Genomic DNA, 18991 nt, shown 5'->3' with positions numbered 1-18991 from the left:
AGGGACACATCTGAGCAACAAAGAGGCATTCGGGAGGAGGCTCTTAGGCACAATTATAGGGAGGCCTAGCCTCTCCTTTGCAGCAATCATCTTCCCAAGGGTAAAACCTATGGTAGAGGGCTCAACCCATCAAACCACCAGTCCCCTATGTCTGTGGTCATGTTAGCAACCATCGAGGTGGGGTAGGCCAATACCCCTGCATTCTCCACAGGCTCCTCAAGGGGGCTCTACCTATTTTTTTTCCTTGTTTTTTTCTTAACTTTTTTTTTTAAATCAACTGTATGAAAAATAAAAAAATTAAAAAAAAACTAAAAAAAAAATACAATAAAAGAACATTTCAAAGAGACCATAACAAAGGAGTAAGAAAAAGAGAACTAACCTAAGATAACTACTTTACTTCCAACATGTTCCTCCTCTACCCCAAGAAAGTTACCTAATATAGCAACATTTCTGTGAACTTGTTCCTACTATACCCATCAGAAATTAACAGACCATAGTCATTCCTGGGCATTCCCAGAACGTTAAATTTACCCACGATAGCTTATCTGTTCTTGGATTATTGTTCCCCCTTCCTTAATTGCTCTCTATTGCTAGTTCCCCTACATTCTACATTAAAAACCATTTGTTTTACATTTTTCAAAGTTCACATTAGTGGTAGCATATATTTCTCTTTTTGTGCCTGGCTTATTTCGCTCAGCATTATGCCTTCAAGGTTCATCCATGTTGTCATATGTTTCACGAGATCGTTCCTTCTTACTGCCGTGTAGTATTCCATCATGTGTATATACCACATTTTATTTATCCACTCATCTGCTGAAGGACATTTGGGTTGTTTACATCTCTTGGCAATTGTGAATAATGCTGCTATGAACATTGGCGTGCAGACATCTGTTCATGTCACTGCTTTCCGATCTTCCGGGTGTATACCGAGAAGTGCAATCGCTGGATCGAACGGTAACTCTGTATCTAGTTTTCTAAGGAACTGCAAGACTGACTTCCAGAGTGGCTGAACCATTATACAGTCCCACCAACAGTGAATAAGAGTTCCAATTTCTCCACATCCCCTCCAGCATTTGTAGTTTCCTGTTTGTTTAATGGCAGCCATTCTAATCGGTGTGAGATGGTCTCTCATTGTGGTCTTAATTTGCATCTTTCTAATAGCTAGTGAAGCTGAACATTTTTTCATGTGTTTCTTGGACATTTGTATTTCCTCTTCAGAGAACTGTCTTTTCGTATCTTTTGCCCATTTTATAATTGGGCTGTCTGTACTATTGACATTGAGTTATGGGATTTCTTTATATATGCAAGATATCAGTCTTTTGTCAGATACATGGTTTCCAAAAATTTTTTCCCATTGAGTTGGCTGCCTCTTTACCTTTTTGAGAAATTCCTTTGAGGTGCAGAAACTTCTAAGCTTGAGGAGTTCCCATTTATCTATTTTTTCTTTTGTTGCTTGTGCTTTGGGTGTAGTCTAGGAAGTGGCCGCCTAATACAAGGTCTTGAAGATGTTTTCCTACATTATCTTCTAGGAGTTTTATGGTACTTTCTTTTATATTGAGATCTTTCATCCATTTTGAGTTAATTTTTGTGTAGGGTGTGAGGTAGGGGTCCTCTTTCATTCTTTTCGATATGGATATCCAACTCTCCCAGCTCCATGTGTTGAATAGACCATTATGACTCAGTTCAGTGACTTTGGGGGCCTTATCAAAGATCAGTCGGCCATAGATCTGGGGGTCTATCTCCGAATTCTCAGTTCAATTCCATTGATCTATATGTCTATCTTTGTGCCAGTACCATGCTGTTTTTGACAACTGTGGCTTTATAATAAGCTTCAAAGTCAGGGAGTGTAAGTCCTCCCACTTCATTTTTCTTTTTTAGAGTGTCTTTAGCAATTCGAGGCATCTTCCCTTTCCAAATAAATTTGATTACTAGCTTTTCCAAGTCTGCAAAGTAGGTTGTTGGAATTTTGATTGGGATTGCATTGAATCTGTAGATCAGTTTGGGTAGAATTGACATCTTAATGACATTTAGCCTTCCTATCCATGAACATGGAATATTTTTCCATCTTTTAAGGTCCCCTTCTATTTAGTAGAGTTATGTAGTTTTCTTTGTATAGGTCTTTTACATCTTTGGTTAAGTTTATTCCTAGGTACTTGATTTTTTTAGTTGCTATTGAAAATGGTATCTTTTTCTTGAGTGTCTCTTCAGTTTGTTCATTTCTAGCATATAGAAACATTACTGACTTACGTGCATTAATCTTGTATCCCGCTACTTTGCTAAATTTGTTTATTAGCTCTAGTAGCTGTATCGTCAATTTCTCAGGGTTTTCCAGATATAAGATCATATCATCTGCAAATAATGACAGTTTTACTTCTTCTTTTCCAATTTGGATGCCTTTTATTTCTTTGTCTTGCCGGATTGCCCTGGCTAGCACTTCCAGTACAATGTTGAATAACAGTGGTGATAGCGGGCATCCTTGTCTTGTTCCTGATCTTAGAGGGAAGGCTTTCAGTCTCTCATCATTGAGTACTATGCTGGCTGTGGGTTTTTCATATATGCTCTTTATCATATTCAGGAAGTTTCTTTTAATTCCTACCTTTTCAAGTGTTTTTATCAAAAACAGATGTTGGATTTTGTCAAATGCTTTTTCAGCATCTATTGAGATGATCATTTTATTTTTCCCTTTCGAATTGTTAATGTGTTGTAATACATTGATTGATTTTCTTATGTTGAACCATCCTTGTATGCCTGGAATGAACCCCACTTGGTCATGGTGTATGATTTTTTTAATGTGTCTTTGGATTTGATTTGCAAGTATTTTGTTGAGGATTTTTGCATCTATATTCATTAGGGAGATCGGCCGGTAGTTTTCCTTTTTTGTAGCATCTTTGCCTGGTTTTGGTATTAGATTGATGTTAGCTTCATTAAATGAGTTAGGTACTGTTCCATTTTCTTCAATGTTTTGAAACAGTTTGAGTAAGACTGGTGTCAGTTCTATCTGGAAAGTTTGGTAGAATTCCCCTGTGAAGCCATCTGGCCCTGGGCATTTATTTGTGGGAAGATTTTTGATGACTGATTAGATCTCTTTGCTTGTGATGGGTTGGTTGAGGTCTTCTATTTCTTCTCTGGTCAGTCTAGGTTGTTCATATGTTTCCAGGAAATTGTCCATTTCCTCTACATTATCCAGTTTGTTGCCATACAGTTGTTCATAGTATCCTCTTATAATCTTTTAATTTCTTTGGGATCTGCAGTTATGTCACCTTTTTCATTCATTATTTTGTTTATATGGGTCTTCTCTCTTTTTGATTTTGTCAGTCTAGCTAGGGGCTTGTCAATCTTGTTGATCTTCTCAAAGAACCAACTTTTGGTGATACTTATCCTCTCTATTGCTTGTTTGTTCTCTATGTCATTTATTTCTGCTTTAATCATTGTTATTTCTTTTCTTGGTTTAGGATTGGTTTGATGTTCATTTTCTAGCTTCTTCAGTTGATCCATTAGTTCTTTGATTTTGGCTCTTTCTTCCTTTTTAATATATGAGTTTAGTGCTATAAATTTCCCCCTCAGTAGTGCTTTTGCTGCATCCCATAGGTTTTGGTGGGTTGTGTTCTCATTTTCATTCGTCTCTATCTATTTAGCAATTTTTCTTGCTATTTCTTCTTTAACCCACTGATTGTTTAGGAGTTTGTTGTTTAACCTCCAGGTAATTGTGAATTTTCAAAGTCTCTGATGGTTATTGACTTCTAATTGTATTCCATTGTGGTCAGAGAATGTACTTTGAATAATTTCAATCTTTTTAAATTTATTGAGCCTTGTTTTATGTCCCAGCATATGATCTGTTCTGGAGAAAGTTCCATGAGCACTAGAGAAGTATGTGTATCCTGGTGATTTGGGATGTAATGTTCTATATATGTCTGTTAAATCTAATTCATTTATCAGATTGTTTAGGTTTTTAATTTCCTTATTGGTCTTCTGTCTGGTTGATCTATCTATAGGAGAGAGTGATGTGTTGAAGTCTCCCACAATTATTGTGGAAACATCAATTGCTTCCTTTAGTTTTGCCAGTGTTTCTCTCATGTATTTTGTGGCACCTTGATTGGGTGCATAAACATTTATGATTGTTATTTCTTCTTGTTTAATTGCCCCTTTTATTAGCTTGTAGTGGCCTTCTTTGTCTCTCAAAACATCCCTGCATTTAAAGTCTATTTTATCTGAGATTAATATTGCTACACCTGCTTTCTTTTAGCTGTAGCTTGCATGAAATATTTTTTTCCATCCTTTCACTTTCAATTTCTTTGTGTCCCTGTGTCTAAGATGACTCTCTTGTATGCAATATATTGATGGTTCATTTTTTTTAAATCCATTCTGCAAATCTATATCTTTTAATTGGGGAGTTTAATCCATTTACATTCAACGTTATAACCATGAAGGCATTTCTTGAATCAGCCATCTTACCCTTTGGTTTATGTTTGTCATATATATTTTTCCCCTCTCTCTATTAATATCCTTTAATGCACCCATACCGAATCTCTTTAGTACTGAAGCTTTCTCCAAGTCTCTCTGTCCTTTCTTTGTTTCTCTGTCTGTAGGGCTCTCTTTAGTATCTCCAGTAGGGCAGGTCTTTCGTTAGCAAATTCTCTCAGCATTTGTTTGTCTGTGAAAAATCTAAGCTCTCCCTCAAACTTGAAGGAGAGCTTTGCTGGATAAAGTATTCTTGGTTGGAAATTTTTCTCACTCAGAATTTTAAATATATCGTGCCACTGCCTTCTTGCCTCCATGGTGGCTGCTGAGTAGTCACTACTTAGTCTTATGCTGTTTCCTTTGTATGTGGTGAATTGCTTTTCTCTTGCTGCTTTCAGAACTTGCTCCTTCTCTTCCGTGTTTGAAAGTGTGATCAGAATATGTCTCAGAGTGGGTTTATTTGGATTTATTCTATTTGGAGTTTGCTGGGCATTTATGATTTGTGTATTTATGTTGTTTAGAAGATTTGGGAAGTTTTCCGCAACAATTTCTTTGAATACTCTTCCTAGATCTTTACCCTTTTCTTCCTCTTCTGAAACACCAATGAGTCTTATATTCGGATGTTTTATATTATCTATCATATCCCTGAGGTCCATTTCGATTTTTTCAATTTTTTCCCCATTCTTTCTTTTGTGCTTTCATTTTCCATTCTGTCATCTTCCAGATCACTGATTCGTTGTTCAACTTCCTCTAGTCTTGTACTATGAGTATCCAGAATCTTTTTAATTTGGTCAACAGTTTCTTTAATTTCCATAAGATCATCTATTTTTTTATTTAGTCTTGCAATGTCTTCTTTATGCTCTTCTAGGTCTTTTTGATATCCTTTGTATCCCATAGTATGGTCTCATTGTTCATCTTTAGTTCTTTGATTAGTTGCTCTAGGGACTGTGTCTCTTCTGATCTTTTGATTTGGGTGCTTGGGCTTGGGTTATCCATATCGTCTGGTTTTTTCATATGCTTTATAATTTTATAATTTGCTGAACTTGATAGGGTTCTTTTAGGATTGGTAGACCAATTGAAGTCCTTATCTCTAATTTATCAGATCTACAGCTTCGTGGAGTACACTTCCTCTAACTAACCAACAGGTGGCGTCCACGAGCCACCTGTTCTCCACAAGCCAGTTCTCCCCTGCTTTGCCTTTGTGGTGAGTGGGGGAGTGAGTCTTGTGGGGTCCAATTGGTGTCCAAGCTTGCGTGTGTAGTTGGTGTTGCCCGCCCTGTATATGGGGCGTGTGTCTGGGCGGTCAGGGAGCGGGGGTGGCTCTAACAATCAAATCTCCCTGGTGTTCCTGGAGTTTTAAAGCTGCTGCAATAGTCTAATCCTTCAATTCGGTTCTGCCACAGTTTGTCTCTGCCACTGACCCACAAGTTCTTGGTATTGGTGTATGGCTCCTGAGACTTGCGAGTGGGTCCCTCTTCCAGGCCGTGCACCCCCTGGTTCCCTGATGAGGGATAACTGTGCTATGTCACAGGTGAGTGCTGCCCCCCCAGGGTGGTTCTGGGCTGCTGGGCTGTCTAGGGAGGCTCCCAGTCTGCTGAAATGATGGCTGAATGGGGCTTTGTTAATTCACACTGCTCCACCTTCCCAACTCTGGGACAACCAGCTGAGGGTGCAGGGAAGGCTAATGTCCACACCCAGTTTTGTGGTGTGTGCATGTTATTTGAAGCACTTCCGTCACACTGGGTTGTGTGGGGCAGCTCTGGGCTATAGGGCTGGCGATGGGCAGGAGTGTTTCCTGTCCACCAGGATGATAGCTGTGAGCGGACACCCCCCTTTTCTTGGGAAGTTGTGGTGTTTAGTGAATTTTCTGAACCACTGGATTATTGCCTTTTGTCTCAGAACTCTCTTAGTTCTGCTCTTGTCTTGACCTGCCCAAATTGCAAGTCTTTGAGGCTTTCTGTATTGGGCTTCTTTGAGTAATTGTTTTAGAAACAGAAAAAAGAAAAGATTAAAAAAACCCCTCCTCACAGATATAATGGGTTATTGAAATGCTAAAAGACAAAGCAATTAGGACCATTAAGGAAACATCCAGGGGGCAGAGAGATCAGTTTTCCTTCAGGATTTGCATATGAGCCTCAGGGCCTGAGCTCTGCCCTTCCCCTTTCTATGTTCACCAGAACTCCAAAAATCCTCCGCTTTTATTTTGGAGTTTTTCTTGCTGTTTTTTTGCTATGCCTGTCTCCTCTCTGCTGGGCTGGCTACTCTGATTCTCTGGTGTCTGGTCTTAGTCTATCTATGGTTGGAGTTTGGATCAGTAGAATGAGTTTCCGATAAGAGCTGCCACTGCAGTTCTCCCTTCTCCTTCCCAGCACTGATGGCCCCTCCTCCCATGGGACTGAGCCTGGCAGGGAGGGGCACGGGTCCCCTGGCCGCAAAAACTTAGATTTTGCTGATCTCAACAGTTCCACGTGTTCATGAGTGTTGTATGAAGTATGCCCAAAGTCAAATTGCTCTGTGGTGTCCAGTCTATGCAGGTCCTGGCTTTCTACCTACTTTCCTGGAGGAGTAACTAAAACATACAGCTCACCAGTCCACCATCTTTCCCTGCCTCTGTTTGTTTTAATGAAAAAACAAACAAAACAAAACACTTTTGAGAGAGGCAGCAAAAGCGTAAATAGAATTGGAACTATACAATCTGGTGTAATTTGCCCTATCCCTCATCAGACTTTATCTAAGTGGCTGCTTCACCTCCTCTGGTTCCACCTGGTCTGTTTCTCTTAGTGGCACGAGTTTCCGGAACATGTGTCTGATTCTGACCCAGGCTCCGCTTTAGTCCTGATTGTTTCTTTATGATGTTTGTCTACCCAACCCCCCACCTGTACTTCTGATAAACTGGTAATTAGATCTACAGGCTTGATTAGGTGGCTTTTTTTGTTTGCTTGTTTGTTTGTTTTTTAAAAAAGAATATTTCATGGAGAGCACTGCATCTCCCTCTTCAGGAATTTTAAGATTGGTCAATGGGTTTAGGTAGCTGTCAGTCTGAGATCTCCATTATTAAGTTCCCCCACAACTAGGTTGTATATGCTGGGGCACCAACCAGAGTCTTCAGATGGCATCACCAGGGAAGCCCTGGGACAGAGAGCAAGGAGTTTGCAGTTCAGGCATGAGCAAGGCATTGTCAGGTTGCACCATCGATGGCAATCAAACAAGCCATATAACTTGAATGTTTAATGGCATTAGACTCAGGTAATCCACCGCTAGAGGCCAGCACCCACTGCTGAAGGCCAACTATTCCTGCCAGCAAGCCAGAGAACTTCAGTCTGTGAGCTCAGTGTCCTTTCCCCAGCCAAGGATTGAACAAACAGCCAATTTCTGGTCCTTTGGATTTTTTTCCCTAAGTCTAAAGCTGACCTTGTGTTTTCTAACTCCCCTAGTCTTTCTTCAAACAGGATATAATACAGTTCATGAAGTTTCCACTTTCCAAACTATAATCACAGTCTAGCCTAGCCTACCTCCCCAAGATTACATCTGGGCTACCTTGATTGGGGTACAGGGTGATCCCAAACTCATCACATTTTAGTGACAGCAAACATTAATTACACACTTACGATGTGCCAAGCCTAAGCTTTATATATATTATCTCATTTAAACTATACCAAAACCTAATGATTAGGTACTACTAGTATTCCTGCTTTGCAGACGAGACTACTGAAGCACAGTAACTTTCCCAAAGTCACACTGCTTGTAAGTGGTAGAGCCAGGACTTGAACTCATTGCCCTGACCCTAGTAGCTGTGCATTAAATACCTCTGGTTACTGTAGTTGAGCTCTCAGGAAGCAACCTTATTGTCATCATCCCTGACCTCACTGCTGCCCCTGTGGAGTGACAACAGGGGCTAGAGGCCCAACTGTCAACATCCAGTGGCCCAAAGGGGTGCACTGAGAGAGAGCACATATCTTCAATTTAACAGACTCTCAGCCCTAAATCCTTGATAAAACCTGAGTTCAATCCAGAGGTCCCTGACTATTCCTCCTTGGCACCCCAAACTTCTATACACCAAATCTTCTGCAATCTCCCACCTGTCTTTAAATCTTCTATTTTTGTCATCTTCTTGGTCACCAGCCTAGTCTAAGCCACCATCATCTCTCACCTAGACTTTTGCAGTTGATTGTCCCACATCCCTCTTGCCCACCCTTGATTACATCTCCACCTAGCTAGAGTGACCTTTTAAACTGGTAATTTGATCACAACTTGAAATCTCTGCTGGAAACCCTTTAATGACCCATTACTTTTGGCACAAAATCCCAAATCCGTAACATGGTCTAGAAGACTCTTGTATCTGGCCCCAGCCTTGTATTGGGGTTTTAAGGCTAACTGTCACACCTCTTCCCTCCCCAACTGTGATCCAGATCCAATCAGGAAATAGAAAAGGAAATCAGACAGATGGAGAGAGAAATACAGCTCCCTGAGAGCAGCCCTGTGTGTGTTGGTTCATGGCCATATCCCCAGGGCCTAGCACTTTAGCTCCCAGACATGTTGGATAAAATCGTATTTACTATCACACCCCTCAGGGAGATTTCTTTGTACTGTGGGAAGGAAAACATGTATAAGACTTTGAAGGTGAGAGGTCAGGGACAAGCCAAAGTCATAGTTGGTGCTACACTGAGTAGCAGGACTTTTTGTTTTGCTATGTGGGTCCACAGATTTGTCCAGGGCCGAAGAACCCAGGACCATTGGGGGGCCAAGTGTGCTTACCTGTGGGCTCCGCCTGTGGTTTTCTGTCCAGCAGGGTCCACAGTGACACAATGAATTACTTGAGACAAAAGTCAAGAGAGGCGAGAGTGAGAACAACTCAAGGGAGAGTGTCCTCCCCAGCAATTCTCATCTTGGTTTTTGTTGAGATTTTTGGGATAGGGAGACGTGCTGGCACTCAAGACTGTTTAGGGAGGCAGGAGGGGAGGCAGGACGTTTTGACCTTTATGACACAAAGACTGACAGGCAAGTAGACAACAGATAAGCCTGGCCTTCGGAGTGGAATGTACTACGTGCAAGAACATAGCATAGCAAAGCAAGACATTCCCATCGTTCGATTGGAATTTAGACAAAGGCAGTCTTCTGCCTATATGCATGCTGAAGCAGAAGCAGAGTTTACAAGATTTTTATCCACAGAATTCCCACATCCGCCCTTTCCCCAAACTCGCCCCCTGCTCTAAATAATCCTTGAACAAATATTCAAAGAACATTGCTTTGAAGGAGTGTCCACATGTCTCACTTTAGCCTCATTCTCATTCATCTTTCGAGTCTCAATTTAAATGCCACCCCAGTCCCTATACTTCAGAGAGTACTAGGCCCCTGATAAAGCATCACTGAGGCCTCCAGAATTTCTACAGAGGAATTTAGGGGCAGCAATCTGATGGGAAGAGTGACTAAGGGACTTGCCTTGAAGCTATATTTGCATAGCAAGTCTACTATTTGTACTTAGACTGGGGTATCTCAGCTTCTTCACTATTGACATTTTGGGCTGGATAATTCTGTGTTGTAGGAGGCTGTTCTGTGCACTGTAAAATGTTTAGCAGCATCCCAGGCCTCAATCTACTAGATTCCTTTAGCACTAACCTTCCCATTTGTGACAACCAAAAACATCTCCACACACTGCCAAGTGTCCCCTGGGAGACAAAATCATCCCAGTTAAAAAGCACTGATCTAACTGTGTGTTTAACTAGCTAGAAGGCATGATGGCAATTCTTCTAAAAGAGAGGAGATAAGACGATGAGGCACCACCTCCTCCTACAAGAAAAGAAAATCATCTGAGTCATGGTTGGCTCCTGGTAGAACTGTGAAGTTTGGCTTTATCTGCCCATCTTCTTTTTTTTTTTTCCATTTTTATTGAGATTGTTCAGATACCATACAATTATCCAAAGATCCAAAGTGTACAATCACTTGCCCCTGGGTACCCTCATACAGCTGTGCATCCATCACACTTAATTTTTGTTCAATTTTTAGAAACTTTTCATTACTCCAGACAAGAAATAAAGTGAAAGATGAAAAAAGAAAAAAAGAAAAGGAAACTCTAATCCTCCCCTATCCCTAACCAACCCCCCTCAATTGTTGACTCCTAGTATTGCTATAGTACATTTGTTATTGTTTATGAAAAAATGTTGAAATGCTACTAACTGTAGTATATAGTTTGTAATAAGTATATAGTTCTTCCCTATATGCCCCTCTATTATTAACTTCTAATTGTATTGTCATACATTTGTTCTGGTTCATGGAAGTGATTTCTAGTATTTCTACAGTTGATCATGGACATTGCCCACCACAGGATTCAGTTTTATACATTCCCATCTTTTGACCTCCAACTTTCCTTCTGGTAACATATATGACTCTGAGCTTCCCCTTTCCACCTCATTCACACACCATTCGGCGCTGTTAGTTATTCTCACATCTTGCCACCAACACCCCTGTTCATTTCCAAATATTTAAGTTCATCCTAATTGAACATTCTGTTCATACTAAGCAACCACTCCCCATTCATAAGCCTTGTCCTATATCTTGGTACCTTATGTTTCATGTCTATGAGTTTACATATTATAATTAGTTCCTATCAGTGAGACCCTGCAATAATTGTCCTTATGTGTCTGGCTTATTTCACTCAGTATATTGCCCTCGAGTTTTTGTCATCAACCCATTTTTTTTTAATATGGTTTTGTTCACTCACCATACATTCCATCCCAAGTAAATAATCGATGGTTTTCTGCATGGTCATACATTTATGTGTTCACCACCTTCACCACTATCTATATAAGAGCATCTACATTTCTTCCACAAGGCAGGATGGAGAGTCAAAGAAGGTAGAGAGGCAAAAGAAAGAGGAAAAAAAAAATGACAGCTAGGAAGCAGCAAAAGGAAAAATAACCTTAAATCAAAGTAGAATAAAGAATCAGACAATACCACCAATGTCAAGTGTCTAACATGCCTCCCCTATCCCCCCCTCTTATCTGCATTCACCTTGGTATATCACCTTTGTTACATTAAAGGAAGCATAATGCAATGATTCTATTAGTTACAGTCTCTAGTTTATGCTGATTACATCCCTCCCCCAATGCCTCACCATTTTTAACACCTTGCAAAGTTGACATTTGCTTGTTCTCCCTCGTAAAAGAACATATTTGTACATTTTATCACAATTGTTGAATACTCTAGATTTCACCAAGTTACACAGTCCCAGTCTATCTTTCCTCCTTTCTTGTGGTGTCTCACATGCTCCCCACCTTCCTCTCTCAACCGTATTCATAGTTACCTTTGTTCAGTGTACTTACATTGTTGTGCTACCATCTCCCAAAATTGTGTTCCAAACCACGCACTCCTGTCTTCTATCACCCTGTAGTGCTCCCTTTAGTATTTCCTGTAGGGCAGGTGTCTTGTTCACAAAGTCTCTCATTGTCTGTTTGTCAGAAAATATTCTGAGCTCTCCCTCATATTTGAAGGGCAGCTTTGCTGGATATAGGATTCTTGGTTGGCGGTTTTTCTCTTTCAGTATCTTAAATATATCACACCACTTCCTTCTTGCTTCCATGGTTTCTGCTGAGAGATCCGCACATTGTCTTATTAAGCTTCCTTTGTATGTAATGGATTGCTTTTCTCTTGCTGCTTTCAGGATTCTCTCTTTGTCTTTGACATTTGATAATCTGATTATTAAGTGTCTTGGCATAGGCCTATTCATATCTCTTCTGTTTGGAGTACGCTGTGCTTCTTGGATCTGTAATTTTATGTCTTTCATAAGAGATGGGAAATTTTCATTAATTATTTCCTTTATTATTGCTTCTGCCCCCTTTCCCTTCTCTTCTCCTTCTGGGACACCAATGATACGTACATTATTGTACTTTGTTTCATCCTTGAGTTCCTGGAGACGTTGCTCGTATTTTTTCATTCTTTTCTCCATCTGCTCCTTTGCATGTAGGCTTTCAGGTGTTTTGTTCTCCAGTTCCTGGGTGTTTTCTTCTGCCTCTTGAGATCTGCTGTTGTATGTTTCCATTGTGTCTTTCATTTCTTGTGTTGTGCCTTTCATTTCCATAGATTCTACTAGTTGTTTTTTTGAACTTTTGATTTCTGCCGTATACATGTCCAGTGCTTCCTTTACAGCCTCTATCTCTTTTGCAATATCTTCTCTAAACTTTTTGAATTGATTTAGCATTAGTTCTTTAAATTCCTGTATCTCAGTTGAAGTGTACGTTTGTTCCTTTGACTGGGCCATAACTTTGTTTTTCTTAGTGTAGATTGTAGTTTTCTGTTGTCCAGGCATGGTTTCCTTGGTTATCCAAATCAGGTTTTCCCAGACCAGAACAGGCTCAGGTCCCAGAGGGAAGAAATATTCAGTATCTGGTTTCCCTGTGGGTGTGTCTTAGAAAATTGCTCCACCCTTTGATGCCTCGGGTCACTGTGCTTTTCTGCCCAGCAGGTGACGCCTGTTAGCCTATAATTCTTGACTGGTGTGAGGAAGTATGTTCCCCCAGGCTCTGGGGTCTGGTTCTGAATGGAAAGGGCCCCACCCCTTTCCTCCTAGAGAAGACATACCCTCCAGGTAGAGGTCATTAGCATTTCAATGGTCTTGCCCTCTGCTTGTGCTGTCTCCACCCTTCCCAGAGTCACAGCCCTGGAAACTGAAAATGACTGGGGCTTTCTCCACTGAGCCGAAAAAGAAACAGATAGCCCCCTTCAGACCCAGTCCAAGGCGACCCTCCGGCTCTCCAAGGTCAGTCGTCACCCAAAGCCTCTGTCTGTTTTTTGGGGCTGCGTACCTGTAGTGAGCAGTTCACACTCGCTACTTAAAACCCCAGTTGGAGCTCAGCTGAGCTATATTCACTTGCTGGGAGAGAGCTTCTCTCTGGCACCACGAGGCTTTGCAGCTCGGGCTATGGGGGAGGGATTCTCACGACTTGGTTCCGCAGGTTTTACTTACAGATTTTATGCTGTGTTCTCGGGCATTCCTCCCAATTCAGGTTGGTGTATGATGAGTGGATGGTCTTGTTTGTCCCCCTGCAGTTATTCTGGATTATTTACTAGTTGTTTCTGGTTTTTTGTAGTTGTTCCAGGGGGACTACTTAGCTTCCACTCCTCTCTATGCCGCCATCTTGCCCGAGTCCCATCTTCTCTTTCTTGACCATTTTCTTTTCTTCCATGATTCCCATCCCTACTCAGAAAAAAATAATGAACTATCAAGAAAAAAATGAGGGCCTTCATGCTGAAGTGAGATAAGCAGTATATAGCAGTACTAGAGGATAAAAACACAGGCATTACATACTTAAGATGGGAGCATTTCACTAGATGTAAATTAAATTGCAACACATTAATTAAAAAAAAAAAAGCACACACACATGAATTGTAGTCAGAACTGAGTTCAAGTCCCAGTTCTGACACTTCCTAACTGGGTGACTTCGGACAAGTCCCTTCACCCCGCAGAACCTGTTTCCTTAATTATAAAAGGGAAATAATAATAGTATATACCTCACAGGATAATTGTGCAGATGAAATGAGATAATGAATAAATAGCACTTTACTCAGTGCCTGGCACAAGCGGTAATATGAGTATTACCTATTGTTTATTTACATTTGTATTTATATTACCTAGTTATGCTTATTTACTTACAGTTTACTATAGTTTATAGGGGAAATTGCTCCCTCATAACCTGCTTCCTGTGGGCCCATCTTAATTAGGGTCATCCCCATTTGCCTCTTCCCATGTGACTCCTTTGTTCAAATGGAAAATATAAGGTCCAGAAGTGTAGTAATTCATGAGGCTTGGGAGCTGAAGTCCAAAGTCCTTGGTTGAAGGCTTGGCTCCATCAATGATTTATTAGAAATGAGAATTTCTGAGTCCCTCTGAATTCAGTTTCCTCAGCTGTAAATGTTATGCTAGTACTGTCCACTTCGTTCTAGTGTCTTAATTGACATGACTTGACAGGTCTGGGAATTCAGACCTGCTTTAGGCTTGGGCAGCAGCTGCACTAATGGAGCCTACCACCAGGAGGCAGGATTGCTACATCTAAGTTCCCACCTGTCCAATCTTCTTTTTTTGAGCATGCTTGCTTAATTTTTCATTATGAAACATTTCAAACATACACAAAGTAGAACAGTGTAATGAACCCATTGTACCCAGCACCAGGTTTCAATCACTATCAACATGTTGCCAATCTTGTTTCATCTTCCCCCCTTTGTTTACTGCTTGGGAAGTATTTTAAAATACAGCCCAGATGTCATTTCATTTCATTCACAATATTTCAAGGTGCAGCTCTAATTGAAAAGGACTTTAATTTTCATAAGCACTACGTCTATCACACCTAACATAAAGAACAATAATTTCTTAATTTAACCTATCAGTTCATGTTCAAATTTCCCTGACTGTAATGAAGATGCCTTTTGACAGCTGGTTTAGGGTCAGAATCCAAACAAGGTTATTAGCATTTGACTAAGTCTCTTAAGTTTTATACTTTAATATTCCGTCTCCCTTTTTTAGTGCCATACCAAAAATTTGTTAGAGAAATCATGTCATTGTCCTATAGAATGTCCCACGTTTCTGTAAACCAGTAATTAGATCTAGAGGCTTGATTAGGTTTAGATTCTTTTTTTTTTTTTTAGGCAAAAATATTTCATAAGGAGCACTGTATCCCCCTCTTTGCTATTTTTAAGATCAGTTCAGTGGGTTCAGGCAGTATTAGCCTCAGCTCTCCATTACAAAGTTCCCAAACAACTTTTTACCAACTTGTTTAATATCATTTCATGATCACTGCCTAAACTCATTATTTCATTAGGGGTTATAAAATTGTGTTTTTATAATCCTATCAACCCTTCTGCATTTATTAGTTAAGATTCTTCCATAAAAAGGAACTTTTTCTTATCTACTATTTGGTTACCTGACATACAATTAATAAGGAAAGACTGTAAAAATGTTTATGTCCCTTTATTTATCAATGTTCAAAGTAACAAGGTGGTTTTCTATAAAACTCCAATGGGGACAAAAGAATGTATCATTTTTCTGATGTTCCACAAATTAATGGACTTTTATATATTTGATGTATTTTAATCTATTGAAATTGTCTTTTTTTAATGCTCAAATTATTTTATCTTTGGGTTGGGTGTCCCTTTGATATAACCCCAGGGGTCTTTGATTTGCTTCCTGGCTCTCAAGTACAAAACGTCCCAAGCTCATCTTTCCTGCCGCAGATCTGGAATTGGACATTTGTCAAAGGAACCTTGATTTTGTTTTATTTTTAATTTTTTTAAAAGAAAATGGCATTAAAGACCAAATCTGTGCAGCAGATGCTCATTACTACTGGGTTGGTCACTGCTTTCAGGTCTTTTCAGTGGACAGAGCTAGGAAATATACTTCTTAAGAAAAAAATATATACTTCTTATTGCTATTTAACTCAGATCTAAGATTATCTTAAATTTCTATTTTTATATTTGTGAATCATCTCACATACTGAAAATCTTGGGTCCTAATGCTATTAACATAGTTACCTATTTGCTTTATCTACAATATACCAATAATAGTCCAAAAAACCAATACTGAAATTACTACTAACAATAAGACTAATGAGTGCAGTTTAATAGTTCTATGTAATTCTAGCTATCCTTAGAATACATCCCATTAGGGAGCTACAGTCAAAATGCTTATGGAGGCATTTGAAATGATTTTCTCTGCAGTCATGCCACCGACCTGACACACAGATGGTTCATTTGTTTCCATTTGTTTTTAATTTTTAGAGAGTGCTTTTGAATTTGGTTTTCTAAATATGCAATATATTTACAAGGTTCCAAAATAATTTTATAATAAGGTACATTCACGGAAGTCTCACTTCTATCCCTGTCCTCTTAGTCCAAATAGACAACCGTTGTTAGAAGTTTGGGGCTTATTCTTCCACTGTTTTTTTTTTTAATATAAACAATTAGATTTACATATTTATATCTCTTTATTACTTACACAGAAGATAGGACACTATAAATATCATAAAGCACGTTGCATATTTCACTTAATGTATATGGAAAGCGCTCCATATTAGTATAGAGCCACATTTCTTTCTACAGCTGTATAGTACTCCGTACTGTGTAGGTACTATCATTTACTGGATAGTTTCCAAGCTTCTGCTGCAAAATGCCATACTGCTTCTTCAAGAAAACACCAAATGGTGGATAATGCTGGTACTGCAGTGATGGGTCGAGATCATGGCCAGGGAGCTCAGGGAGGCAAGGACAATGACAATGAGTGACTCCCTGTCACCAAGCTGGACCACTGGTCAAGGAAATGAAGATCAAGTCACTGGAGATCTGTCTCTTCTCTCTGCCCATCAGGAAGTCTGAAATCATTGACTTTATCCTGGGGATGTCACAAAATTTTGAAAATTATGCCTGTGCAAAAGCAGACCAGAGCTGGCCAGTGAATAATGTTCAAGGTTTTTGTTGCCATTGGGGACTACAATGACCATGTCAATCTGTCTGTCAAGGGTGCCAAGGAGGTAACTGCTGCCATCTACAAGGCCATCACCCTGGTCAAGCTCTCCATCGTCCCTCTGCAGCAAGACAACTGGGGGAACAAGGTGGCAGGCCCAGAGCATCTCTTGCAAAGTGACAGGATGCTGCCACTGTGTTGTTGCCCTTGTGCCCAAGAAGCTGTTGCTGACTGATGGTATTGACAACTGCCACACCTCAGGCAGGGGCTGCACAGCCACCCTGGGCCACTTTGCCAAGGCCACCTTTGATCTCTAAGACCTACCACTATCTCACCCCTAACCTCTGGAAAGACACCGTATTCCCAAGTCTCCCTATCAGGAATTCACAGACCATTTTGTAAAGAGCCGCACAAGAGTCGCAGTGCAGAGGACACAGGACATCGCTGTGAGCACCATGTAGGGTTTTATACAAGAAAAATAAAGTGAATTAAGCCTGAAAAAATTGCACAATGAATAGCCTTGTGCATACAGCTTTTTGTATTTTTGCCAATATATTATTAGGATAAAATTTTAGAAGTCTGGGATTTAACCTAGGGTTACTGGGTCAAAAAGTAAAAACACATGAAATGTGGCTATACATTGCCAGATTCCCCTGACAAGATTTGCATCATTTTGCCTTTCCACCAGCAATGTATGAGAATGCTATCTTCAGGTATATTTTGATACTGTATCAGACTGAAGCTGCAGAGATAAATCTCAAAGGTTCCTGTCTCCAGAAACTTAGTCCAGTCAAGTCCTATGGGCAAACAAATGATATAATGTGAAACGTAAGGGCAGATTTACCCTGATGCTAATGACGCTTAAACTTCAGAGTCCCTCATTTACAGGGATCCCCTTCCAAGGCCCCCGCAATGTGTTCACAGAGCCATTTTGTAATCTTTTTCTTAAAGAGTCAATGGAAATTAAGCTTCAGGCTCTACAAAACCTGAATCCACCTATCTTTGGGAGGAAAGAGGGGACTTTCTGTTCTGCAGCCAGCTTGAGAGAACAGGATGAGCTCCTGACATTTTGACTGAGACAAAAGGATAGAAAAGCTCCTCTGGCCAAAAGTGATTATCTTCTGACCCCTTCCCTGACTTTTATCAAATAACCGACCCAGCCTTCCGGATTTTCTACCACTTTCAAGGGCAGGAACGAGTCAGTATTCCTGGCAGACAGCGGGGGACTGACACACAACACTCAGGACAAAAGTCTGAACAGATTACAGAGCAGTTTTGGGGTAAGGCAGTAGGAGGGGGTGGCTATTTAAGGTACCCAGGGGAGAGGGTATTCAAGGCAGGCACATTCCAAAACAGCCACCTTTCTGTCAAATGCGAGAGAGATCTATTCCTCACCGGTAAAAACACGGTTAGTCATAAAGCCTGCCCCTGTGGGTTTTGGTTAGGATTAAGCGAGATAATACTAACTCAGTCCCAGACTCTCAGTAGGTGGTCCATAAATGGGGGCGAGAAAATAAAATGGGTAATTGGTTGATCCTTGAAAGCAGGGACAGGGATTCTTTGTACATCATGCCTGTACAGCGCTCCGACGCGGAACAAGAACCTTACTGATAAATATGCAGAATAAACCGATGAAGGAATGTACGTTTCTGGCTGATGCCTATTGATCTGTGTAACTAATTGAATGACCGATTGGTCCCGATCTTAGTGTTAGTCCCAGGCTGGCTGTCAGGCCGGGATCTGATGGACGGCTGTTGTGTACCCGAACGACTCCGACAGCCGAGGCGCCCACTCACAGCCGGGCCCCAAGAGAAAGGCTGTCTGAGCTGTCAATCCCGGCTCCGTCCGGCTCTGACCGTCGCCTCTCCCCGCGCGCTGGCTGGATCCCGATTCTCCACAAGAACCTGCCGCCGCCGGGCAGCAGCAGCCAGGTGCTGGCGCCGCCGTCCCCTCCCTCCCGGCTTCGGGCCGGGCGCTCCCGACTCCCCGCGGCCGCCGACAGGGAACAATGAGGCACCGGCTTCTTTAAGGGAGATACCACCGCGCCGGCGGGGCAGGGGACGGCGCCTTCCCAGATGATCGCACCCA

At 40.9% G+C, this 18991-nt stretch overlaps 1 pseudogene; it reads left to right on the top strand.

The window, feature by feature from the left end:
• Window positions 1–16640: 16640 nt before the first annotated feature.
• Window positions 16641–18915, top strand: LOC119514459 (annotated as a pseudogene).
• Window positions 18916–18991: the final 76 nt, after the last annotated feature.

Source organism: Choloepus didactylus, chromosome 2 (genome assembly GCF_015220235.1).
Source record: "Choloepus didactylus isolate mChoDid1 chromosome 2, mChoDid1.pri, whole genome shotgun sequence".
Classification (NCBI taxonomy): Eukaryota; Metazoa; Chordata; class Mammalia; order Pilosa; family Megalonychidae; genus Choloepus; species Choloepus didactylus.
Note: the sequence above shows the minus strand (reverse complement) of the source record. Positions and strands in the feature narration are given on the sequence as shown.